We start from the raw sequence: 27,674 nt of genomic DNA on the forward strand, positions 1-27,674 counted from the left end.
AGATTGAAAATTATATGATCAGTCTCAAAGCAACTGCTGTCAACAGTTCTCCTTGTCAGTCCTGTACAGTTTCAGCACTGATTAAATTCTACAAAGATGGTCAAAAATGACATTTCAACATTGTAGAGCTGCCTGGGCTCTGGGAGTGCTTTGAGCTTGCAGGTTATGCACAGGCCAGCAATTATTAATGTTTAACTGAATGACATTGAAAGTAATGAGAAGACACTGTAACTTTAAAGGCGTAATTTCTTTAAAGGCTGAGTGACTGTAATCATTTTTTTTAAATTCTCTATTTATTCCAGCTCAGTCCTTCACTGCAGCCCTGCCATGTAATAACGATGGGAGTGCTCAGACAGCAATTCACCACAGCGCTCGAGGCCCTGTCAAAGCACGTGGAGCCATGCCATAATCAAATTCATAATGTCTTATCTTCTTCAGATAAAGTAATCATCAAAGGAGTGCTGGCATGAACAGAGAGAAAATCCAGGGCTCAGACATGCTCTAATGTAGTGAGCTGTGACACAAATTGGGCTGTCCCTGGTTCGCCTTTCGTCTCTCTCTGTGTTTCCCGTTGCTCTGCCAAAGAAATGCATCTGCCTTTGTTCTGTACCATCTTCTGAGACAAAGGAGGTTTCTGAAGGGAAAAAAAATGGAAAAGGTTAAACTTTCAGAGCGAGATGCTGGTGTTGTGTCCCCCCTTTTTCTTTTAGCACAGTTATTGGCTGGCAGTAAAGAGTGCAAATCCACAGACTTGAGATTTTCAGTTAAATCAATAAAATACTGTTTTAAAAAATGGAGTTAAGTGCATTATCTGTCCATTACTCCAGTCTGGTTCCCAAAAGACAAATCACATTAGTAGTAGTTAAGCTAAACCAGCTTTCCCAGGTTGGGGGACTGGTTAAAGTCTCTTCTCTCCTTGCTAATTAAGCATTTCCCTATCACTGAGTGTTAGTCATGTTGCTGCAGTCAATGGAATGGTGCTGTGGTTAAAGGCAGCTCCTTATGTATAAAATATCCATGAGGAAAACAAGAAAGGGAGCCACTGTTCAAAGGCAACAAGAATTTCAATAGAAATATTTTCAGTCATACAATAAAATACACAGGGAAGCAGGAGATAAAAACCCTGATTTTTTGTTTTACACTTATCAGATGTGCAAGGAAGTGAAGTCATTAAAATGATTTTTGTCTTTGTGGGATTTTTCTTCTTTCAAATTTGTTTCCCTGGCCTTTGGCCCAGGCCAACTGGAACATCCCTTTGTGCACTTGCTGGGACTTCTTTCTGGTTTCAATATTTGCTCAGGTCCTGATGCTGAACACTCCAGTGATGTATTTTAGGCCCAGGCTCTGTACCAGCCTCTTCCATCATCTGTGGGTGTTTTTGGGCTGCCTGGCAATTAAAGACCAGTTTTTCTGAGCACTCCCAGCTCCCCTGGGCTGCAGGAAGAAGGACAGAGCAGTGCCAGGCTGTGCCCTTGTCAGTATGGTAATTTCACATAATTAGGAAATATCTATTTTCCTCTAATACACAGAAACAATTAACCCACACAGTGTTTACATTCCCAATGACTCCTGCACCTGTAACAAGGAAAGTACACATGAACCAAGTGTTTTCAGCCTTCCCTTCAAACACTGTTATGTTTGATTTTAGGTAGTCACTCACATTTTTATTAGCTAAAATGAATAATCATCCTTCAAAAGTTGCAAAAAAAAATTGGATAATTAAGGGGCCCAAGTGCAGATTTAAAAAAATATTATCTCCAATCTATTTTAGGGTATGTGGAGCCCACAAATGTACTATTCTGATGGGGGAAAAACACACCAAAAATCAGTATGAAAGTGTACTGCGACACTACAGAATACTAATCACTCCTACACAGAGAGCCTTCATTTTATCTGTTCTTGCAGAAGGTTTTTATAAAGTCAGATTTTAGAATAACTAAAACCCAGTACAACTGAAGGAGACAAAGCTTTGCACTTGAACAAAGAAACGTTTCCTGAAAAAATAACAATGACGATCTGGTTTGTGCTTTTATAGCTGAGCATATTGTAGATGATGGATAGATGGTTACACAAGGAGAATATATAGTGAGCTGATTATGTCCTCCATTAAATAAATCCCAGGCAACTAAGACACAGTGCAAACTTGGGTGGTGTGAGTGTGGCAGGTTTGGCTGATGGTGGGTTTACCCTCCCTCCTGCTCTCAGTGGTGGCCAAACATCACTTACAGTTCACCAAAGAGAGAATGATCTCCCCTGGATTCTGCCTGTAAAAGTTTAGGAAGCAGCTTCTCCCTTTCTTGTGACCTTGCAGGTCTGGTTCCCATCACCAGAACTGGGCTGGTTTGCCATGGAATTTCCCCTTTCCTGTGCCAAGGATTTCCACCACTTTCCTTCCACCCCATGTCCTCTTGGATGTCCTCCATGACTCAGCTCCTGGCCTGATCCATGCACTGAGGAGCCAGGCAGGAGGAAGGGCAAACAGCTTGTGTTCCTGGGAGGTGGATTCTTCACCAGCTGCGATATCCTACAGGAAAGGGCAGGACCGGAGGTGAGCCAGGAAAGGGAGTCCAGAGGCCATCGTGGTGCTTACAGAGACTGCAGGTGTTCCATGTCACAGGGAGTCACAATCACAGAGGCAAGAAACCTCATTGCCTTGCTCAGGACTAGGAAGGAGTGTCCCAGAATTGCTCTTGGCACTGACAGATCCCCCAGTGAACCAGAAATGGACTCAAACCTTCCAAATAAACAGTCTCTGAAACCTGGATAGTCCATTTGACCTGAACTGAATATGAGTCCTTGAGCAGAGAATCCTTCCAGGCTTGGGGTCTTTTTGGGACCCTTTTGTCACTTTGTGCTGTGGCTTTACAGGACACAAGTTCTGGTCCACCCTCAGATTCCCTGGCATGACCAAGTGACAGAGTTAGCTGAGTGCTGGTCAGTGGAGAACGTGCTCTGGTTTCCTGCTGAGGGCAGTTGTCATTTGCCACTGCCTGAGTTTAGGAGAGAGGCACTAAAATCCTAGGAAGAATGAGAGGTTTAAAAAAGTGTTCATTCATAAATCTAAAATAAAAAAAAAAAAGAAAAGCCTTTGATTTTGATAAATTTAGAGGGTTTTTTTACCTTGTTGTTGTTGTTCATATTGATGATGGAATTTGGGCTCCAGATAAATAAATCTTGGTTCCAGTGGTGGATTGGCTGTTCCACAGGAGGAGCTGTGACCAAGATGTCTCTTGTCAGCAGCAGGAGAACCACATTTTTGCCGTATTATGCTGGGTGGAACCAGTGTCCTGCTCCACTGCCAAGCCTGCTGCATCCTCACTCTTCTTTCCTCCACAGCATCCTCAGGGTGTGTTTTTGTGACACAGTTCACTACACCTTTTCCTGCCTTTTGTTGTAGCCAGTAACACCCCTCAGATGGAAAGGAAGAACTTACCTTCACTGCATTGTGAAATGCTGTGTTCTTACATCCCAAGTACTGACATGTATTCTGTGGTTCCAGCTGTTAAATTCAAAGGACAAAGTCCTTTGTGAAGAGTTCTAATGCTTTCCCTCCATCCCTGAGGTAGGGGAGTCCATGTCACTAATTCCCATCAATTATCCATATGCAGAAGCTGCTTTATTCCAATTGTGATGTTTAAGGAGTTTAAAGAGTTACGGTAGAGAATTATGGTGGAACAATAAGTGACCTACACATGCTTGTCTAAGGATGATTTTCCTTGCACATGTTGCTGAAAACATGGTCCAGAGAGCACTGAAAGTGAGAGATTCCTGTTGCTTTGGAAAACTCTGTCTCAGCATGGTGAGTCAGAGCCGACCTCATTGCGTTGTGTTTACCGGCAGAATTTAAACAACCAGGATAAATCACTGTCAGTGACAGCAACAGCAAATTAATCAAACAACCTTGAGAACACCATTACAATCTTTCACACATTTTCTATCTTTTCAATGTCTAAGGGAAGTCTTATTTCTGTGCCCAAGTCTTTGGGGCTACAGAAAGCAAAGCTATCAAAGACACCTACACATCTTCACCCTGAGCAACAAATGAAGCACAGACACAACAGCAGAGAAAGCAGATGGCCTTGCAAGTGCCCTGGAGAAGATCCTCCAGGTCACACTTGGTAGGTGGTGGAGAGAATCCATTCTGCAGTGTCTGTTTTAGGCATTGTCTTCCTTGTGTTTGTCTCAACAGATGCTCTGTGATACCTTTGGAGTCTGATTCCTTAGGTTGAAACTGCTGAATTTATAGAGAAACGTGAATGCTTCGTGTTAGACATCCCCAAGGCAGGAGTTCTCCATCTGATCTGGATCCCTGTATTGCCAGTGCAGGGAAACAGAATGCTCTGACCTATTTTAGATGCCTACCATAAAATAATGCTGAGCTCCTCCCTGCTGATATGAGGGAAGTTGTGGTGACTCGCTCAGACGGCGATTTCAACACTGTCAATGTCCCAGACGAGGTGAGAGGAGCCCACAGCTCTGTGGGTATTGCCTTAATGAATCACAACCCCAGAGAATTCTCCAGTATTTTTAGAGATGATAGAAATCTGATGGTTTTGGTTTCCTGGCAATAGTTGAATGGGAAATGAATGAAATTAAATTCTGCGGTATTTTGAAAATTTTTTATCAGATTTTCACTGACATGAAATTTTTTAAGCTTTCATTTCTTTGGAGAGTGTCATTTTGATGTTCTGCTTTCAAAAAAAAAGGGCATTTAAAACCAATATTTAAAAGCTTTGAAACAAAAGTAGACCTCAAACAGAAGAGGGGATGGTTTCATGTAAAGATTTGTAATGATCCTTTTTAAACTCTAAAGCTTTATTTTAAATGAAACAGTAATTAAAAATAGTGTGTCATTCCTGCTGGATTCTGCCTCTTCACAGAAAAGAGATTGGACATGAAAAATGTTCCCACTTTGAGTATCTTGTTTCTGGATAGGATGGTGTGTGGGAGAAAGGTGTAAGTAATCAGTGCTGGGAGCAGATGTTCCGTACAGATGTTGGTCCTGACTAATGGTGGTGTTATCCTGTAACTAGTTCTCTGTTACACTGCAGAGGCTCTTAACCCCTTGGCTTCTTGAGTCAGAGTATGCCCCAAGTTAATTATATAATATGGCACAGTGTTAGTGCAACTCCTGGATTTTGGTTTTTGGTTTTTTCCTTCTTTTCCCCGAGGCTCAGGACTACTCATGAAATCAGAGTGAGATTTCAGTAGGTTTCTGACGCTGTGTCCCCAAACTCCATTTCTGCTCAGGCCCAAAGAGTTGTTACTTCTCTCTTTCTCCAAACATCTTCCAGAGGAGGCACCAAGCCAAATATTTATAAGCAATTTTTATTTAACTAGCATTCTTTGGAAAAATAAAATGTAACTCTTTTGAGACTCCCCATTAATTAAAATGAATATATTTTAGCTGTAATCAATGAAGTTGCAATTTAAAAGTGCTCCCAGAAGAGCCCCTTGTGCTGCTTCCCTTGGCCAAGAGGCAACCAAGAACTCCATCAAATGACTGGAGAATTTTACAGCTGTCATGTCTCCTCTTCTCCTTCAGTAGAGAGACAGCCAAAGGGACATAAAACCACTGGGCCAACATTAAACATGTAGAACACTTTCCTTCCTGGGGTTGGGCAAGTGGGACAACTTGTAAATTAAAGCAAGACAACACGGGCTGGCTGATGGCCAGAACTGGTCTCAGGGGAGGACTTTAGGAGGGGTAACTAACCATGAGAACCCACAGCCTGGCAGTGTTTAATGGAATGTTGGCAGACATGCTGTAGAGTACTAATAAATTAATAATGATAATTAATTAATAATAGTCTGCATTCATGTGAAACATTCCTTGCTGCAGTTGACTTCTCATCCTGCTAAACAGGGACATGAGGAACAGTTTATCTCCCAGGATCTACCTTGCGTAGGCTGCTCTTGGATCCTCCTCCCATCTCATCCTCTCTCCATTCAATACAGATTTCCTCTGGCCCCTGAGCTGTGTTCTGTGCTGGAACTGCCCTGTGTTCTCTGCTGGAACTGCTCTGTGTTCTCTGCTGGAACTGCTCTGTGTTCTCTGCTGGAACTGCTCTGGGTTCTCTGCTGGAACTGCTCTGTGTTCTCTGCTGGAACTGCTCTGGGTTCTCTGCTGGAACTGCTCTGGGTTCTCTGCTGGAACTGCTCTGGGTTCCCTCCCAGCACCCACGGCCTGGCAGTGCCACACCAACTGCAGCTGAGGTTCAGGGTGAGCTGAGGCCTTCCTGATGATGAGCAGATCTGAGGCACTCCCTCCCTGTCCCAGAAATGATGCCACCTTTCAGAAATCCGTGTAGTGTTGGGGGCTTTGGCTTAGCTTGTGCTCCCTGGGAATACCTGGGGGATTGTTTGGTCCCCTCTTCAGTGTAACCAGCAGTTCTTGCCTGCCTGGAGAACCTTCCACCTCTCACTGAATTTGTTTATTCATTCTAATTCACCAGTTTGTCAAAATTCTCTTACATTCCTGTGTCTTTGCAGCACTTTTTGCTGTGTTCTCATTGCCAACATCAATGGCGAAAATATTGACCAGTGCCAGGTGAAGGATTGCACCACACATACCATCCCAGGGATCATTCACCACCTACAGAGGGTTTTATGGCCAGATTTTAAATAGTTTTATAGACCTAGACTATGTTTTCCCCATTTACTTTTGAGATAACATTTGAAACACTGAAATTATTAATATCAATAGGTAAGAAATCTGTACCATTTTCCTTCCTTTGGAGCTGAGTTGCTCCATCAACAAGAGATGGGCCAACTGTAAAGTAAGCAGTGGGAATGCAGAGAAGGGAAGAAAATAGCAGGACCTCCTTCCTTGATGCTGACAAATCCCTGGATCGGGTGAAATCTTCATTTTTCTCTTAGTAGCTTATAAAAATAGATTTGATGGTTTATTGTAATACTTCTTTGGTGATCCAAGATGTTGGCCTCGTGTTTTGTGGCTCCCCTCACCCTCCCACCCCCCAGTTGCAGACTGGATGTTGGGACAGACCTTTCCAAACATCTGCAACTCGATCTGCTCTCCATAGAGGGCAATGTCTCCATGATCCCCACCAGGAGCTCTCGGGTTGCTTTGGGCAGTTCATAACACACCTGATACAGAATAAATCTCACGCAATGTCTAGGAAATATTTCACTGATCTCAAACTTGCTGGAGCTGCAGAATCTCCACCTTCAGCCATGGCACAGTGCATTGTCCCAGCTCATCTCCTAATGGATCTAATCCATCCCCAGACCTCCAGCTCGGCATTTTGTTTGGCTGGTGTTATTTCAGGGAAAATATTTAGGCTCCTTTCCTGAGTTTTAATAAAGCTTCATAAATAAAAAAACCCATGGCTGTTCCCTGGCCAAGACCAACTCCCAGATATATGGGGGAATTGAACCCTCTGCTGGTGAGGAACTTCAGCAAAAAAATGTTAGCCCATTGCAAGTACAAGATAAAACCCATTGGCCCAAACAAGAGCTGGAGTTACATGTTTTATCTCATGCTTGTGATGGGTTGAAAGGTGCACCTGCATCTCTAAAATCATTCTGATCCACAATGATTTATTAAGATGCAAGAACCCATTTGTGAACCTGACCATAAGATTTATGAACACCCAAGAAATCTATTAAGCATCAATATGATGTTTAGAAATTTAGGCAGAACTTCTCTTATGAATAATCAACTAGAGAAAAACTGTTGTGAGTTCAAACCAAAGTGATCTTTGCAGGAAAATACTAAAGTTCCGTTGGATCAATGGGAAATATTTCATTTGACCTGAACTGAAATATTTCACATTGTTTTTGAGGCACTTACCTTGTTTTAAGAAGGTTCATTTTTTAAACATTACCTGAACTTCTACATGAAAAATACCAATTTGGAAAAAACCCCACACTTCAATTGGAAAAATGTCAAAATGAAAACTTTCTGGCATTTCTGAAACAAACATTTTAGCTAAAAAATGTCAACATGAAATGTTTTGACGTTTTGAAAAATGCCTCCCTTTTTTCAATCTGAAACTTTACCAAATTTAAATTGAATTTACTGTTTGTCTGGAAAACAGGAATTGCTTGCATTGGTAGTTTTCCCTGGATAAGCAGCTGATCTTCCTGGCAGGTTAGCATTGAAATGACAGCCAAGAAATTGTAGAAACAGGTATTTTAAAGCAGTTTTTGCCTTTCAAGCAGCTTTGATTTGAACTTTTCAGTCATTATCTATCTATCTATCTATCTATCTATCTATCTATCTATCTATCTATCTATCATCTATCCATCCATCCATCCATCCATCCATCCATCCATCCATCCATCCATCCATCCATCTTCACTCTTGCATTGTACAATGTCCAGCTTCCAACCTTACAAGTTCTGTGACCCACAAAGAATTGAGAGAAATGATTAACAAGTGAGCAATTCCCCTTCACATTAAAATTATATTTTTATTTGAAGACCTGGCTAGTGGCAGATTTATGAATGTTCATTACGGAATAAAATGGTTTATCCACTAAACCATCATTCTGAGTGAGCTTTCGAGTTTGTTATAGGGAAATTCTTGAACTTAAACCACCTCTTCTAGCCCAAACTCAGAGCCTTCCAAAATAAGATCCCAAGCTGCAGTGAAGTGGAGTCATGGAGTAGCTGGTGCTTGCACTGCATTTTTGGGAGGTTATGGATGCTCTATGCCAACCATATTAATTACACATAATTATATAAAAATTAAAACTTGTGGTTTACCGAAAAATGTGTTGCTGTAGCTGAGAAGTTTCAGCTGTGAAGCAGATCCAGTTCCTTTGCAAGAATTACTTTTTGTAACAGAAGGAATTTCACATTCCCTTGATTTCACAATTCCTTCAGCTGAAGCCCAGGGTGATGCTGTTCCAGCAGGAATCTCTGCCAGGGAACACTGAGCCCACCTCAGACAAGACCCAAAGCATTGTGTGGGTGCCAAAGTGTGAACTCCAGATGCCTTCCCCCTTGGTGGGATCCACAGCCCTTGGTGAGGAGCCTGGGAATGGCTCATGGCACAGGCTGGGATGGAGCTGCTGAAAGCAGGCCCTGCTCAGGGTAGGATCAGTCCAGCCTTGCCCCAGCACTGGCGTCTCCATCCTCTCTCCATAGGGCATTCCATGGGGAGCACTGTTGTAAAGGTAAGGGCTCCCTTCCTTTTTCCCCTTGTAATAAAGCGGGACTTGTACCATCCTGGTCAGTCAAGGAGGATCTGGGAATGGTCCCTGCTCTGCAGACCCCAGTGATAATGGTCCTGACCTGAAGGAGGGGGTGGTGTCCAGGGAAGTGGCTTTGAGTCCCTCCAAGCACAGAAGGAAACTGGACCCACATCCTGGCCAAGCCAACCACCGAGCAGTTGGATCAAGGGGACTCCTCCATCCTTCCCTTCCCAGAAAGCCTGGCTGGCACTGCAGCCTGGCAGGGCACACAAAGAAACCCACTGGATCTCAGGGGAAGTGAGTGACGGATGGCTCAGTGTGGAATCCAGACTGTCTGGGTGTGTGATGGGTGCCTTCCCACTCAGCCTGGCAGACACTGATGGAGGCATCCAATGGGAAAACCAGAGACACTCGGGAAGTTCTTGCCTGTTTGCCCTTGAAGTCCTTTGGCTGGGGGGCAGTGAAGAGTGTGCTGAGCAGAGTCTGGGTGAGGTTTTCTAATCCAGTGTCCCTTCTGCTGCTTCCTCTGCATTTGGGCTGTGAAACCTTGGACACAGTGAGGGGACATGTGGCAGCACACACTGCTTTGGCTGAGGGGCTGTTGGGAAGTGTGAGTTCCCTGCTGGGGGCAGGGAAGGATGCAGGGACACAGCTGCCTGTCATGAGCAGGGAATTGGTGCTTTCCCAGGGGAGCACTCGAGTCTGAGAGGGGAAAGGAGAGGTTTCTGCTCATGTGGATGCCTGGCTGAAAGACTGTGGAGAGGCACTAAGGCAAGTGGAGTGGGCTAAGCAGCCTTCATTTCAATTCCTCTGGATTTTAGAGAAGCCTTTCAGTGTTCAGGAAGAGGCCAGGGAGGCTTAATATTGGCACTTCCTTTTCACAATGAACATGATTTTGCATCTCAGCTCTGGCTTCTTGCCCTCTCCTGAGTTAAGTATCTGAGGGCTCCTTCTTTGACTTTTAGGGGATTTCTTAATCCTCCTGGCTCTAGTTTAAGTAATGCTGGGCTTTCATGTTTCTTATTGCTAACTAATGTGAGGAAATTGAGTAATGGGAGGTTATTAAAAATTACCCAAACTGGGTAATTTACCCAGATGAATGGGGAAAAACGTGTGTTCAGTGCTGTCCATCACCTGGGCTGTGCTGATCCCTGCCTGGAGGCTCCAGCCCGCTGTGTTGCCATGTGTGAATTACCCACCCAAATGCAGTGAGACAGCAGAGCTGCTCCATGCTGAGTCCTAAACTGACACCACAAAGGAAACTTCCATCCAGCCTGGAAATCTAAGGAAATGGAGCAGACTAACCAGTAGGACAAAAAGTTCTGAAACCACAATGGCTATTAAATAAAGCCAGTTTTTGGTTGGGTTTTTTTTTTCCTGCAGACATTAAGTCAGTGTTTAAAAATACAAACATCCAGATAATTAGAGGAACTTCAGCTCTGTCTTCATAGTGTTTCAGCAGGATGACATTGTCAGCTATTCTATTTTGTATTGATTTCCACAAAGCTCAGTTATTCCCAGCCTTCCATTTCAAATGCAGCACCTTGTTTTCCTGTATCTCGAAGCAAAGAAATTAGATAAAAACTATTGATTAGGCAGGCACAGAGGGGAGGGCTGTCTGTAACCTTCCTTTGTCTCGCAGCTCTGCAGCTGAGGCAGCAGTAATAGGATTCTGTGCGAGTGCGACTGTGATGAGGTCACACTGCTGAGGAGGGAATGGAAACACTGCAGTCAGCGAGATCTCTTGCTTCTCTGATAGCTTTTGATATTGTTTGTCAAATTGCCATTTGAAGGTTATTTCTCTCGAGGCTGAAGCTGCCTCGCTGCTCTTGGCTGGGCTGTTCGGGGTTGTGCATGCAGATAAACACCTCCTGCTCTCACAGCATTCCTGCCTCTTGTTGGGAGCCAAAACGAGGAGCAGGAAAAGTTTCTTGAGAAATTTTCCATCGTTGGAAGGTTAGAGCAGTTTTTTGTTGGAGTGAGTTGGTTTTGTTTGGTCTCTGCCTCTCCTTCCTTTGTTTTTTCACGAGGGTGCTGCAATCCTGCCCAGCTCCAAACACTCAATAAACACTTCCAAGGCACATGAGCCGTGAAGGGTTGTGCTGATTTAGTACACGGTGCTGTAGCATTTATTGGTATCATTACTCAAGAAAGAAATGAGGAATTTCCTCATTTCATTTGCTCTGAGAAAGAGGCATTTTGTGACCCACCTTGAGCAACTGCAGAACTGCAGGGAAAGTTCAGAAAAATGACTGATGCTTCCTCACCCTCAGTGGGCTCTGCTCTGCTGTTCTTACGTTGCTTCACGGCAGTGAAGCAGCTCCTTGAGGTGACAGAGAGAATACTGAGGTCACAGACTCATGGAATGGTTCAGATTGGAAGGGATCTTGAAGTTCTGACTGCCCTGGGCAGGGTCAGGGCTCTGTTTCCTGGGAGAGGGTCAAACACAGGATACACAGGGATTACCTGGCCCTCAGGACTCTACTTTTGGTGCACAAGGCAGCTGCATTCTTCGCTTCCCACAGGGGAAGGAACCACATGGGGCATGCAGTGCCTTCCACTAATGAGGCCTTAGGGGGTTTTCCTCCCTTGCCCCAGTTCTCTCGTAACAAGACACTGGAAGATTGGCATGGAGATAGCTGTCTAGGAAAACCTTCCAAATAAACTCCTGGAATTGCATGGCAGTAACAGGATGCCTTTAGCAGGCAGCTGCCTTGTCTGGCTGTGCAAAAACAAGTATGTCAGGTCAAGCTGCATATTTTGAGGTTTGATGTCCCACCCTCTGCAATCAGTGATGTGGGAAGAAGCCTTCTGGGAAAACTCCTTCCCCAGGCTTATTACTGTGGGGGGGTTTTGTGGGAAGCACTGAGACTTTCCCATCCCTCCTTTGCCCCATGTGATGCTCTGTGATCATAACATGTGGAGCTATCTCATACTTCCAAGAACTCCTCCAGTGCTGAACAAGCACACTCAGAGTGTTTTTCTTGCGTCTTTGTTTTGTTCTGCGTGATCCTGAGGACATCAATCTTTGCCCCCTTTGTTTCTTCATCCATGTGAAGAGGGTGATATTTCCTTTCTCGAGGCCTGTTGTGAAAACTTTGTTATTTTTTTAAGTCCCCTCCCAGCTGTTGGGTGCTATGGGAGAGCAAAGCATCTTGCTGTAATTGATTTATTTATAAGGGAAAGCTGATGCTACTTTAGAGATCCTTGCTTGTTTTTTTAGTCTCTCTGAGTAATCTGCCAGAAAGACTCTTCTCATTTGCTGTTGAAATGTTTGTATCCTCCTCATCCCACTTCTGGCCATGTTTAAGGTACTGATGGAGCAGTCCCACATATTAAAACAAGGAGCTGTGGGAATAGTGCCCCTGGAGTGCCCACTGATGGCAGGACAGGTGGAATCATCCAGTGCCTGGTGAGATCCCTCTCAGTTCTGCTCCTGGAGGGCTGGACCTGGGCCCTGCTGTGAGGGCTGCAGTGGGTCCTGTCTCATCAGCATCAGCATCACCTCTGTGCTCCCAGAGAGGCATTCCCAGTGCAGACTCAGAAAAAGGGATTAGAGCAAAGCACTGAGTGGGGAAAAGGCTCAAAATTACATTATTCTTTAGAAAACGGGCAATTGCAGTGCACTAAACACAAACAGCACATTCTTTAAATCTCTAGAGAGGCAAGGCTTGGAGGAGAGATCTTTTTTATGCTGTTTTGTTTCAATGGATAAGTATTTTTCTCTTAGTTCCCACTTATCTTTTCATTTGACACATCTTTTTGTCTACCCCCACCCCAAAATTGCTAAGTATGGCTTGTTTAAAAGGGAGGTGACTTTGTAGTCAGAACAGCATTTCTGTCAAGAAATGAAGCCTCAGTCCAGAGTAGTGAGGTCAGAGTGGCATCTTTACAGAGCCCAGAAAGAACTTGGCAAAAAAAGAAATCACCTTTACTCACAGGACTTGGGCAAATTTTGTATTTAATCTCTTAAATATTCTTGGTGTATTTTCAGGGTTGGTCATCTATCTAAAGATCTAAAGACTCATCCAGGTGCAAAGATAATTGTTTCCCTGTCTCAGGCTCAGCCCTGTGGGAGGCTCCTCTGTGAGAGGTGCCAGGCTCAGGGAGCAGCTGCAGGTGGCACCTCTGGTGGTGGCACTGAGCTCTCCTCACTCAGTGTGTGACCACAGAGGGGACAGCCCTGCAGGAGAAGGCAGCTCTGCTGAGGAGACACTGGAGCCTGAGCCTGGTGCCTCAGGACGGGCCAAGGAGCAGGAGGAGTTTGGTTCCCACAGGGATGGATTTTCCATGTTTTATTCCTTCCTTCATATGAAATGCTTCTGTTTCCCCACCCATATATTACATTAATCTCTTCTATTTTACAAGGCTGTTTATCAACAGAATTGCTGCCAATTCTCCACACCTGCCACTACTGAAGAGCCCTGTCCCCCACTATTTTAGTGGCCTGTGCCCTGTAACTCCCCAACATCTGGGGCTGGTGCTCCTGAATCTTCTATCCTGATGTTTTCATCAGGTGGGTTGTGGGGAGCTGTTGTCTGAAAGACAAGGAGTGTCAGGAATAGCTGGAATTGCTCAGGATGGGGGAACACAACCTGCCCCCCTGGTCCTGAGCACAGCCATGCTGGGACAAATGAGGAATAATAATCAGTAATAACAATGTTCCTCTGGCCAGAGGGCCCAGGTCAGGTGTGGTTGGGTTTGATACAGATTTGGAAATGTGCTACTTGTTCTTTGCAGCTCTGTTGCTGAACAGGCATTTTCATTTCTAAGTATTTGCTTTCCTTTGTTACCCCAAACTGCCAAAATTAGAGGCATCTGACATAGAAAGGAAGTCAGTTTTGTTTAATTTATCTCAGATTTATTTTGTGACATTTCCTGGATACATTTACCCATTACATTATTAAACAAGAGTTTATTTTCTGGAAGCTGGAGCTTCAGCTTTGCCTGTATTTCAGTAAGACAGGAATTTAAATACTGTCAACATGCTGAGAAATTAGAAAGTATTTCAGGTGTGTTTTGCAGGAGAAAGTTCAGAGCTCCCCTCTCTCTCCTAATAGTTGGCCTGGGGCTTTTTCAAATGTATAATCTGATTTTTCCACTCATTTGAAATGTAAACAGAAGACAGAGAAATCCATCTGCAAATAATATTTGTTTTTGGCAATTTGTTTCTTTAATTATGATGATAAATTTCCTCTATTTGGCAGCAACACAAAGAAATATGCTCTTGCATGTCTTTGTTCCTTCAGGAGGAGTGGAAAAAGTGGGTCTTGTTCAGAAGCAGTTCCCCCATCCAGTCACATAATTCTTGTCACTCACCCCAGCCAGTGATGAGAAACCCCTTTTTTCACCTCTCCCGTGGGAGGGTCGGCAAAGACTCAGAAAATATTGTATTTTTTTTTATTTTGGACAAACTTTGACTGACTTGGGACAAAACTCCAGTGATGAGGTTGTACAAAGTTCTTTCTAATCTGCCTTTACCTCTCAAAAAGGCTCAGGTGCAATAAGGAACAAACAGCAAATAAAGGTAAATAATTCAGAGTGCTGAGAGTCCAGGGGAACAGCTGAGTTAAATCTGGGGTTGTTCCCAACTGGGACACTCTGATTCAGGCCCAAAGCTCTGGAGTTCAGATGTGCTTTTTAGAGGTGATGACTCAAATACCAGTTTGGCACCTCAAATCCATCTCTGAGGCAATGGATCATCCAAAAGTTGTTACCACATTATTCTGTTATTTTCCTGGGGGCTGGATATAGAAAATGAACTAATTTAAATCTCTACTTTGTAGCAGCACACACAAGTTTGTTGTTACTTCCTTCTTTTCATTACAAATTGTACATATATACTTGTATTTATAAATCTATTTGTGTAAAATATATACCCTCCACTATGTTTTAGGGAAGGCATTTTATGCTTTGGAGAGAGGAAAAAAATATTTTTACAATCTATAGATTTTTATATATGTTGATCATTTGTACTCATTGGACTGAGATCTGATAGAGGAAAGACCTGGAGTTTTCTGTCTTCTTAATTTCTTCATTTCTGCCTGCCCATGGCACTGAGTGGTGCCAAAAAATCCCTGATAAAATGTTTCTTTGTAATGTTTTTAGCAGGCAAAGGAGGAACCCTGAACACAGTAAACACATAGTGTGTAAAATGTTTGATAGTCCTTAAACTTCTGCAAACTAGTTGAAAATAACTGTTTCATATTCAGACAATCTGAATGGTTCTGGATGAGGGAGAGGGAGCAGAACTGGATGAACTGGGTGTACTAAATTCTTTATTCAAAAGCTTTATCCCTTTTCTGATTTGGATTTCCCACGACTGAGTTTTCTTCCTTTTCCCTCAGCTTTGCCCTCTGGTTCATGCACAGGCACTGCAGTCCCTGCTGTGGTCAGGAGCCCTTCACATCTGCTGCTTTATGGCATTCAGGTCTCAATTTTAGCCACATGGGCTTTTCTGCTTTGGCTTCTTGCCTTTTTTATTTTTCTGTGCCTTCTTAATTGTAGCTTTTATGAAGAAATGGAGAAAGAGTCATAAAGACAATAAGACAAATCATTCCCAAAGTAAATGGAATAAGGGAAATGAGAAGAGTTGGAGAAATATTTACATGCTTTGAATTTTCTGTCAGCGTTCCTAAAAATAGAACAAAAAATATGAAATAAAATAGTCAGATGACTTGTTAGTGAAAGGAATAAGAAGAATTGCAAACATGAGAACAAATGCTCATTTTTATTCCAAGAAGTAGTTCTTGGCAGTATTTAGGATGCTCTAATAGAGAAGACGAGCTGTAGATTTTATCCCACTTGAGCATAAATCAGTGCAATAGACTAAACAATATCTATTGTACCATGCACTGACTTCTTCTATTTTGTACAACCCTTCAATTAAGTCTGGAAAGTCAGTCTATAAACTGTGAGGAGGTTTCATCACCTCCTGCTCAGCCAGCCCTGCTCAGGTCACTGCCATGTCCTGCAGCAAAAGTGCCACCGGGGGACCTCCCAGTAGCGCTCAAAAATAGCAGCAATTACCTAATTACAGACTGGTCATGCCAAAGGTCACCTCAGAGGCCACCAGTGCTGATGAATGGGAAGGCAGTGGCGTGAATGAAATCATAATTAGTGCAGCATGAGGTAGGTGTTACCTCAGCCATCCAATGGGAAAAAATGACCAGCGTTGCACAGGTGGACTGAAAGGGAAAACTCAGCCTGCCACAATCCTGCTTTGAGGAGACAAGAATGAGCCTTGCATGGTCTGCCCCTGTCAGGGAGTTAAGCCAGCTGTGAGTTTTATTCAGCAACTAGGAAAGCATGTGCTGGGTGTGAAGCAACTCCAGGTCTCCACTGGGCTCATTTTGAGGTGCTCTGGAGCTGCCACAGCGTGGCTGTGTCTGACACTGACCCACTGGGCTTCTCCTCCCAAACCCCAGCACTCCGAGTTCCTTCCTAGGAGCTCACCAGCCACTAAGAAAGAAGAAACCCACCTGGACCAGCAGGACTGTGGAGATGCTCCAAATTTCAGGCAAACAATACATCAGGTTTGCACCCTCAGCCTGCCTGGAAGGGCTTGATATTCTGTGTATGTGTCACAGGCGTGTGAAAAATGTGCTGCTACTGAATTAGCAGAAAATCCACCAACATTGACCCTGTTTGGGTTGCAGAGGTTTCCATCAACACTGAATAGGTGATTTTTCACTGTTACAGTCTATGCAGTGCTAAGATATGTCTGCTATTGATTTCCCCCTTCAGAACTGGTGGTTACAGCTGTACCTTCCCTTTGGAAGTGTTGGTGTCCCCGAGGCAGCTCCAGAGCTCACATGATCCTTTCTGTCTTTGCATGCTCTTATGTTTCTGTTTCAGAATGGCAATGCTGCAGAATTCCAGAAGTCTGGCACATAGATGTGTTTTCAGGATAGCAGAACAACTGATCTGTTCTTGTGTGGCTCAAAGAGATGGCATTTAATCAGGGGTTTTAATCAGGAGAAGTAAAGGGATGAAACTGTTGCTGTTAGAACACCTTCTGTCCCCTACTGTACAGAACTTAATTCACTTGCCTGGATTATTCCAATTGTGAGATAAAAATACAGAATGTCTTCCAGATTAACTCTGCAAGTATTTTTTCTGTACAAAACACCCTCCTGAGAGAGTACCCCCATGTCCATGGAATGGGTCATTCTCTGTGGAGAAGGGAGAGACCCCGGAGGTGCCTTTAGCAGAGAGAGCTCTGTGGGTTTCATGGAAAGTGTTGCCTGACAGTGGGAGATGGACCAGAGACACTTCCAGTACCAAACCTGCCCTTTTCTTTTGGATAACAGGGGACTTTCTTTGCTTGAGCTTGTTGAGAAGGAAAAGAACTGAAATTACTCTTTTTTTTTTAATAAATCCATCTCCCACTTCTAGTTTTCTTCAGCCCATTGGTCTTTTGAACCCAGTCTTCCAATCTTTGGTTGTAAAATAAGATGTAAAAGGAAATCACAACTAAAAAAATGCAAAATTACTATTTGTAATGAAATAATTTTGGTTTTGTTTCTTTGAGTTTCTTTTAATTTGATTTGGATTCCCAGGGACAGGAGAACTGTAACAGGAATTGTGTTCTGATACCTGGTAACTTCTGTTTAGTTCTGTCTTCACCAAACTCCCATCTCTGGGGATACAAGTGATACAGTCAAACATTTTGCTCCTTTGGGGCACAGGTGAGGGATTTCTCTACTACAGCAGACCAGAATCTTGTCTCTCCCACCATGTGCCTTTCTTCCGTGTGTGTTCTTGAAAGACACATGATAATGGGAATTCAAGTTTGAATTCCAGGCTGTGTATCTGCTAATTTCTATACATAAAGGTGGTTTTAAAGTGTCACTTTTGGAAGACTGGCTCCAGGAGCAGAGTTCCCAGGTCAGAGGAGGGAGGCAGAAGCATCAAAGGGTGTTGAAGTGGCTGTTGAGTCTCATTAGCAGTGACACATCCCAGGGCTGGACAGTGGTGTGTGATTGAAGCCTGAACCTCTTATCTCAAATATCTCTGAAAAACTCCTTTGGAAGGAGCAATTCTTCCGTCTCAGACCAAACTTGTAAGGAATCTGGGAAGTACCAGGCTCTGCTGGCTGTTATTTCTGCTCCCTCCTCTGCTGTCTCCCCTCTGTAATATTTTTTAATTGGAGAGTTTGACTGCTTCTCATCTTGCTGATGCAAAATCTCTCAATATCCAGCAGGAGAAAAGTCCACAATGCTTTCAATAATCTTTGGATCATGCCATTAGCTTCAATTAAGCTCTGGGTCTGGTTCTTCACAGTTCAAAGGATTTATGGCCCCTACTCCAAGTCCTTCTCCAGTTTTTCTGAGTTCTTAAACTCTGTAGGTATGAGAGGTCTCAGCTCTTCACCTGAGTATGAGCTGTATCCACTGCTAACCAATAACACAGAAATGTAGGAAGGAAGGAAAAAAGGACATTGTATTATAATGTTTGACTTGTGAAACAAGAGGAAATGTCTTCAACCTGTGGTCCATTTGGGCTGCATAAGCTATGAATAAGGCATTGTTAGATGAATATTAAATATACATGTATATATTAAATATTTAACTTGAACTTTGTTCAGCTTTCCTTTCTTGTAATTCCTTTTCAGTGTTCATAGAAAACAAACCTGAGTTTTGTACTGCTTGCCAGTAGTGACCTCAAATTTTCTGTTTGTGTTAATAATATCAGTTACCTGCCCAGAGTCACGCTGAACTTTGTCACTGCATGGGAGGAGCACTTTTTGGAAATAGTCCACAACACTTTTTGCCGTGAAAACACTCCCTGTTGCATGAAATAGTCTGTGAGTGCATTTCCTGGTTCATGCATATATAGCTCTGGAAGTTCTTCATTCCTAAATTTTATCAGTATAAAAGCTGAAGCCTGCAACTGTTCCAGTTGAGATGGTAAGAGAGATGATAAAAGAACTGCAGAGAAATGTCCTTGCCAAGCACAGGAATGAATGCAAAGTGCAACCTGAGATGTCCCTGGAACACCAAGTTTGTTGCAGACCATGAGTGTGTTCCAAGCCCAGGTTGGTGTGTCCCTTCAGTGTGTCCCCAGAGCTGTGTGGGACTGGGCAGGGCTCCAGGGGCTCTGTGCTCACCAGGAATGCATTTTCCAGTGTTTGGAGTCACTGACTATTATTGAAGCTGAAGTCAGTTCCTTTCTCACACTATTTCAGGCTGTGTGTGGTAAACCTTCGTGCCACTGTTCTCCTCGAGAAATTCGGGTGTTTTCTTTCTGTGCAAAACGCAACACAAATCAGATCAAGCTCTTTTTCTTCTGAACTGAGTGTTGGTGATCTCCATAATGCCTAAATTCTGCCATGCAGGTTGGTGTTTCTGCTGGCCCACTGACCCTCCTTTTATTGCTGCTGGTCGATGCAATGGGGTTGGGACGTTCCTGTTGTGTTTGATGTACAAACAGAGAACAAAAGGTCCCTGCCCCGATGGCTGGAAGTTTAGGTATTGGTATTGATTGGATAAATATTGGATATTTGACTTTTCTCACCAGAAAGTGATACACTGAGGCAACTGTTTCCTGGACAGATAAGTAGTGAATTCTGAGGATAGAAAGGAATGGAGAGAGAGAGGCTTGTGATGGAGAGTAGTGGGGGAAAGCAAGTGTGACCATGCAATATTCCCCCTCTCTTTCTGCCTTAATTTTGGTTTTGACCTGATACTTTATTAACCAGACTTTGATCAGAACTACCACAGGTGTGTTTTCCAGCATTTACTCCATCCCTGTGTGCTCTGGGGTAGTTTCACATGTGTCTCTCAGGAGTGCAGGACTCCCAGAGCATCCTTTTCCCTCACTTCCTTCCCCAAAGCCTGTCCCATGCCATGAGAAACCCTCCAGGGAAGTGCCTTGGATAATGGGCCACATCTCCCACTGCACTGCTCGACTCCTCCATGCTGATGTCTCAGGCATTTTAGTCCTTATTTATCATTTGGAGGGTGTTGAAATTTCCCTTTCAATTAAAATTAATAAAATGGAACATTGTGGGTTTTGAAAGTGTATGGGGGAAAGTTATTTTTTATTTCCATTGTAAAGTGAAAATATGGTTTGCAATTTTTAATTTTACATCTTTCTTTACACCTGCTTTCCTTTGCCAGGTTTAGTTACACAGTAGGGTAGTTTTATTTTGAAAATTTAAAGCTTCTTAGAAAGAGAAAACATACCCAGAGAAAATAAGATGTTGGTCTCATCTGAAGGAAGAACAAAACTAGTTATGAAATCATTACAATTAAAAAAATATCTTTGACCAGTTTTCCTCTCCATTCAGTGACAACAGCTCTGATAAAATGCATCTAATTAACACCCAGCAGATAACAATTATCTTGTATAATTCTGATGAGCCTGTTTGTTCTTTAATGGAGAGCTCAGGCAGTGCTTTGTGATGCTGATGTGCCCTCACAGCCGATCTGCCCCCTTGGGAACTCTGTCACTGGATGGGTCTGCTGCTTTCACGTGGAGTTGGTGCAGACTTTGCAAAGATCCCTCAATCTGCTTTCTATTAAAAGGTACCCAATAGCTCAATAACCAAATGCCTGTGCTGATACAACAGATGTGTTTGCTTTGATGCAGCCTGGATACTTGGGAGGGTTTTAATTTTCCCACTGAATCAAATTTCTTTGCTGTCCTGTGAATAATGAAGTTTTGTGTGTTGGTAGTGTCTGCCACAACCATTTCTGTGGGAATGCTCTCTCTGCAGCCTCTCCTCTTTATTAAGGCATGTCTGGGACAAAATGACACATGAATTTCCAGAATAGGTTTTGCCCTTTGCTAGAGAGAGGCAGATCTTGTCAGGTGGCCACTGAGGGGGGAAAGTGGAATAGTGGGAAGACCTCAGAAGGCTCAGAGATTCAGGGATGACTAAGGGGAGGTTGTTGCTTTCCAGCCCACTCTGTCCAGGGCACTTCATCTTTTTCCCACTGACAAAGTGGGGTTTGGAATGACTGTTTCCTGATTTTCCATGTGTTTTCCTGGGGTTAAACTACTGCTGCCTTGCTGTGAGTATTTTACTGCCCTCCATCTCTAATGTTTAGGGTATCAGTGCCTCCCAAGGACAGGACACTTTTGCAAGTCTCTTTTTCCTACAAAGGTGTGGGGAAAGAAGTCCTTGTAAGGGCTGGACTTGTGTGGATGTTCAAACTGGGCTTACAGTGCTGGGATAATTTTAATGTTTGCAATCAGGGAATATTTAGACAGCTGAGCAGCAGATCCCTCTTCTTGCCTCAGTGGCCCTTAATTAAACTCTTTGTCCCAATTTCCTCATTTGATTTGTAGCTGTGCTCCTTAGAGCAGCTTTTTTCCATCTGAAAAGAAGGAAGGAGCTACTACCTCCATCCAGAAGGCTCTGGTCCCCTTTTTAATTTTCTTCAATTTTTTCCAATTCCTGATGAGGAATCAATCATTTCAAGTAATCAAAGCAAGGTGAGCCTACAAATTTTCAGTTCCCATTTCTTTCTCCTTGTTCTTCATCCTGAGTGTTGTGCCTGCTCCCAGGATCCTGTCATGGCTTTATTGTCACAATGATCAGGTGCCACCTTAACAAAATCCACCCCAAGCAGTGTGAGGGCTGTAATGGCATCGTGGGATAACCAATGAACAAAGCTGTGGCTCCCCCAGGGGTGCCTCACTGTCCTTGTCCTTGAAGATTTGGAAGGAAGGGGAATCTCCACTGTGCCAACCGCACTTGTGCCAAGTCATGGTGTGAGTCAGATTGATGTGAGGGGTTACTTCTCTGAAACAATTTGGAAATTAATTTGGTGAGAAACAAATAGGAAACATCCCCAAACAAGGTTTTGTTTGGTATTTCTAGATCTGGGGGATTCCATTAGATGGGGAAATATCCTGGGAAGGGCTTTTCTTATAACATCATCTTGTCCTTTTGACTTCAGGGCAGTGTTAGAAAGTGCAGTGGTGCATAAGACTTAGTAATAACTATTATTATTTAAGTATTGTCTTATACATAGCTGAGAACATTGGCTTTCTGTCCTGCATGGATCATTACTTTGGGAATGCAAAATTTTTCAAACAGTAAGTGTCCTTGGTGATTAGAGAGAGATTATCACCAAGTGCTGCATTTTTATTTGGGGTTTTCTTCTTGTTGTTGTTTTTGCTTTCCCTAAATAAAGGGATTGAGCTTCAAATTAATGCAGTTATCTGTAGCAGAATTCTGGTTTGAGGATGAGATTAAATATGTCAAACCATTTTACCTGGTCTTCTCTCACCATAAATGGATTGAAAGGAGATGTAGAAAAATCCTCTGCGTGGACTATCACAATTTATGTGTGGCCAAACCCAGTTCAGCTGTTTGGGTTCTCACATGTAGGATAGATCCTTTCCATCCTTTAGGGGGATTTCTGTATTTGACAGACAAGGGAATGGACAGCTGGACTTTCAGCTTCATTAACAGAGATATTCCATCTAAACCCAGCAAGGAAGGGTTTGGGTTGGCAGGTGGTGATGGTTCTATGTATCATTTTTTCTCCTTTCTGAGGAGGATTTTGTAGAAGCAAATCTCTGTTCATGTTAAATCAAAGCAGATTTGTGTATCTATTACTGGTACATAAAATAATAAATGGAATAAAGTTTGGAGATGCATCCAACAGATTCTTAGTAAGAAACATTCTGAGGAGACCTTATAGTATTAACTGACCTTTAAAGTAAACTGGAATTTATTTAAATGCCATAGGCACAAATTATATGCTTTTTGCCTTAAAATTTGTAGGGTAGCTATTGATAGAATTAATAAAGAAGAATTTTTCAGAAAAAGTGAACATATGGCTTGTTATTACTGACTTCAAGCCACAATCAGAACAGTATCTAAATAACTGCAGCTCCCAGCAGAGTGTTCTGCAGCATCTCGTGCATCAGAGCACGACTCCTCTGCGAGCTTGGAGAGGTGCTCTCTCTGTTCTGACTTCTGATCCCATTAAAACCCTTCATCCTGAGCATTTTATAGAGGTGCTGTAAAAGTTTTAAGTGGGCTTGAGGTGACATTGCAAACCTGTAGCTTGGGAAGATTTTTCAGAAACTGAAAAACTAATTAGAACCATCTAATTACACAAGTGGTTTTCTTGCTTTGCTGTTTCTTGTGGTGTTTGCTCTCCCGACACTTAATTGCTGTGATTCTTTTCCAATGTAATTTTCCACACCTTTACTCATGTTCCTTCAAATCTTCATGAGTTGGGTAAACAGATGCAGTGGATGGGCTGAGAAGATGTGAGACTTGCAAAATTTTCCCTGGTCATGGGGGGAAAATATTGCAGCTTTTCTCCCTAAGTTTTTTCTGCTGATTCTAGAAAGACAATTCCCAGCCAGCTCTGGCTAAAGACATTCAAAAATCTTTTCAGGGACAGGCAGATGAGTTTATTCTGGGCTGTTTCTCCCACCAGGTACCTCTGCAGAAGGAGCTGGAACCACATTCACTGGGCAGGGAACTTGGAGCACTGGGAATTTTAATACCTTGCTCATCTAATTTGGCAGTGAGCCACTTTATTCCTCTCTGTCTGAAGGATGTATCTATTTAAATGCATTGTGAAGTGAGACTCTTTCTCAGCAGGGGCTTGCACAGGGCAATGCAGGAGGGATCCTGACCTTGTTTGGGGCCTTCTGTGTTTCTGAGAATGAAGTAATAATAGAATAGAATCATAGAAGGGTTTGGGTTGGGAGGGACATGAAAGTCTCACACCCTGCCATGGCCAGGGACATCTTTCACTGTCCCAGGTTGCTCAGAGCTCCTTCCAGCCTGGCCTTGGATGTTTCCAGGGATGGGGCAGCCACAGCTTCTCTGGGCACCCTGTGCCAGGGCCTGCCCACTCTCACAGGGAAGAATTTCTTCCTTAAATCCAATCTAACCCTACTCTCTGGCAGTTTGAAGCCATTCCCCTTGTCCTGCCCCTCCAGGCCCATGGAAACAGTCTCTCTCCCTTTTTCCTGTAGCTCCTTCAGGTCCTGGAAGGCCACAATTAGATCACCCCAAAGCTTCTCTTCTCCAGGGTGAACAATTCCAGCTCTCCCATCCTTTTCCCACAGCAGAGCAGCTCCATCTCTCTCATCCTGGTGCCTCCTCTGGGCTCTCTGCAGCAGCTCCATGTCCTTCTGTGCTGGGCCCCAGAGCTGGAGCAGCTCTGCATGGGGGTCCCACCTGGGCAGGGCAGAGGGGCAGAGTCCCCCCCTCCCCTGCAGGAGCAGCATTTTAGGAGCTCAAATCCAACAAATGCAGTGAGTGAAGAGCTGCTGCTGCCCCGAGTTCACATGCCCAGAAAGAGGGCTCTGAATGCAGCTCCCCTCTCTTGGCCGGGCTGCTCAGAGGGAAGAGGAGAAACTGGTGATTTGGGAATGAAAAAGAAGAGATCGTCTTTCTAAAAGAAAAGCCAAAAAAGGAGATTCAGGGCCCCCCACCCCCACCAAAACCCAAAACTGAATAACCTCTGGGCTCCACACTGTGCATCACAGCACCACAGCTCCCTTCCCTGCTGAGCCCCCTCTGCAGAGATTTCTGGCTCCTTGCTGCAATTTGAAGCTCTCTTGCTATTTAAATTATCCTTGGGAGACAGCCCTGTGTCTTTACTTGGCTGCCTTTGCTTTTTTTCCTATTTCTTTTTTTTCTTGATGAGTCATTCTACCAGCTTATACCCTCTCATCAGATAGACCAGACAATGAAGTCACCAGGGTTGCCTGAGAGCAAACTTGGCCCCATATCCACAGCCACTGTGCCTTGTCACTGATAATACACCACTCAAGGGCTGGCCCTCAAAGTAGGATGGAAAATCACCAGGGACAAGAAACTTTCTCCTCAAACAAACATATTTGTTGAAGTTTTTTGGTGTGTGTTTTAAATTTGGTGAAATGCTTCCAGCTGAAAACAGGAAATCACACACAAATAAAACTGGTGTTATATTTTGGCAGTGTAGGAGGGAGAGTAAATTATTTGATAGTCTCTACTTGTGTGCATGAGCTTCAGCAATGGCAGAAAAACTTTATTAGTGTTCTAGAATAATCTGTAAGTCTTTGTATCAGGAAAGAAGGATGCTTGACAAAAATCATCCTTTATTAGCTCAGTACAGAAGCAAAAGTCATTTCTAGAGGAACACGAGTGGGGAGATATTTGCCCAGAGAACTTTGTTGTAGAAACAAGACACCAGATAGGAGAAGGAAAACTAAACAAGGATGAGGGAAGTGACTTTTTCAAGATGGAATGGCACATCAACAGCTGCCTGGGAATAGTACTGAGGGTTTCTGGTGCTCAGAGGACTGTCCTTGCTGCTGAGGCCCAGGACCTTCACAGCATGAAGAGCCTCGTGGCTCTCAGAGTGCTGATGGCTTGGTCTGCTCAGCTGGAATAACCAAGGGCAGCTGCTCTCTTGGGATCTATAGGAATCTGATGAGAAATTCTGTAATTACTGCCAATATTAAAGCCTTTACAAGTCTAACTAACTGCAGTAATAAAGGATAGAAGAAAACCAGTTTATTTCCTGTTCTAAGTCTTGCAAAACCATAGTCTCCATAGAGACCTCTCTTCCTTCCTTGCAGTATTTTTAACAAGAGGAAAACCTCTTTCTTGCTTAGCTTGCCCATTCTAATAATCAAAGTGGGGTTGGACCAAGGGTTGGACTTGATGAACTCGGAGGTCTCTTCCAACCCAACTGATTCTATGATTCTATGATTCCTAGAGTTGTTCCCATCAGTGGGCTTTGGAGAGACTAACATGGCTGAGTTTCATCATCTGCCAAGGCTGATCATTCTTTTGATTCAGAACTGGTGCTCTGTCATTAATTATTGTTTTGCATCCCTCAGTACTGCCCACAGATGAGCCCCAACACTCCTGGGGATCTCTTAGCTTGGTATGAAAGGATGTTTTCTCTTCCCACTGATCTCCACTCAGGAAGCCCCAGTGCACTGCTAAAGTGGGCTGAAATATGCTGGGAGAGGGCAGACCCAGAGCTCAGATAGGCTGTTCTTTCTGTGATGTCTGCAAAGACCACAGACTGTCCCAGTGCTGAGCCAGTGGCACCTCCACCCTCCCTGGGAAGGAGAACCTTCTGTTTGCAAACTCACCCCGGGAGCACAGCCCAGAAGGTGACTGCTCTCAGCTGTATGTTAAAATAGTCTTGCACTATTTTCCCCCCTGATTCTTTCTCACCAACTGTCTGGCTTGACTGTTTTGCTGTGATTCTTGCTTACAGTTTGTCACACTGATGGAAGATGAACTCTCTCTCTGTGGTTTTTTTTCCCTTTTCTTTTTCTCTCCCTTTTTTTTCCCCCCTCCTCTCATTTCCCAATGTGGCATTTAGGAAGGAGGCTGAAAATATTGAACAAACTGCTGATGTCCCCAAGATTCAAATGTGTGAAAAAGACTCGTAAATGAGTCTAGCACACTCAGAAACATTCTTAACATCTGTTCAAGCAGGAGTACCAGTTCCCCTGCTCAGAAAGCACAATTTGTCCTCCCTGTTATTTAAAACTAAGGATTTCTTTGGATTTGAATAATACAAAGTGGAGCTGAGGAAAATAAATGTTGTTATTGTGGATACACTTTCTATAATGGGAGGTGTGATGGGGATGGTGCAGAATTACAGAATTTTAACTGCAGAGGGTCCTCAGTTTGTCTTGTATTGAAAATCTTCTTACACAGCACTATGGAAAGGGCCCCAAAACCCTGTGGATTGTGTCCCCTGGACTGCTAGACATGGGTTTACAGAAAAATACCAAGTGTTTTCCTGTGAAAATTTACTGCTTACATAGAATGAAGCAAAGACACCTTAAAGATTGACACAAATAATTTTAGGGTTTATTCATTTTCATATATACCCCTGATGAGGCAAAAATCTCTCTAGCTCCCTCAAGTTTTGTCTGGCAGTAAATATTTCATGATTCTGACCCCAAAATGTAGTTGCAAAACTCTCAACACTTGTGCAATTTAGTGAGAGAAAGGCTATAAATAGGCAGCCAGACAGAGGCACAGCAGGGAGAGCCCAGGGGTCCGAGTCTCCAGCCTCTTCCTGCAACCACAGCAAACAATTGCAGACATAAACATGACAATTGCAAAGGGAAAAAGCAACTGGTGACTTTGAGAATGAAGAAAAAGAAGGAAAATAAATGGCTACATTTAATAAATATGCTGAGTGGCCTCTGCAGTTTGCTGAGGATGCTGCAGTGACCTCCTCTCACTCCAGCCTGGATGCAGCTCTGCCAGGCTCTGTGCAGGGGATCCTGCTGGAGGATCCCTCAGTCCTGGGGGGCAGAGCAGAGCTGTGATCCCCCTGGCCAGGGCTCAGTCCCACTGCTGGGCAGGACTGCAGCTCACTGTGAGCTCTGGAGAGGGTTTGGAGCAGTTTTAAAGCAGGTGGATGAGAAATCTGTGCAATAATGTGAGTGTTCCAAGGAGTGGAACAACTTTGATCACAATTAATGCATTAGCATTCCCCATTTAAGTGGCATTTATTGCTACAAATGTTTGGTGATGGTAACAATAGTGGTTCTGTTGCAATTATT

Source organism: Pithys albifrons, chromosome 18 (genome assembly GCF_047495875.1).
Source record: "Pithys albifrons albifrons isolate INPA30051 chromosome 18, PitAlb_v1, whole genome shotgun sequence".
Classification (NCBI taxonomy): Eukaryota; Metazoa; Chordata; class Aves; order Passeriformes; family Thamnophilidae; genus Pithys; species Pithys albifrons.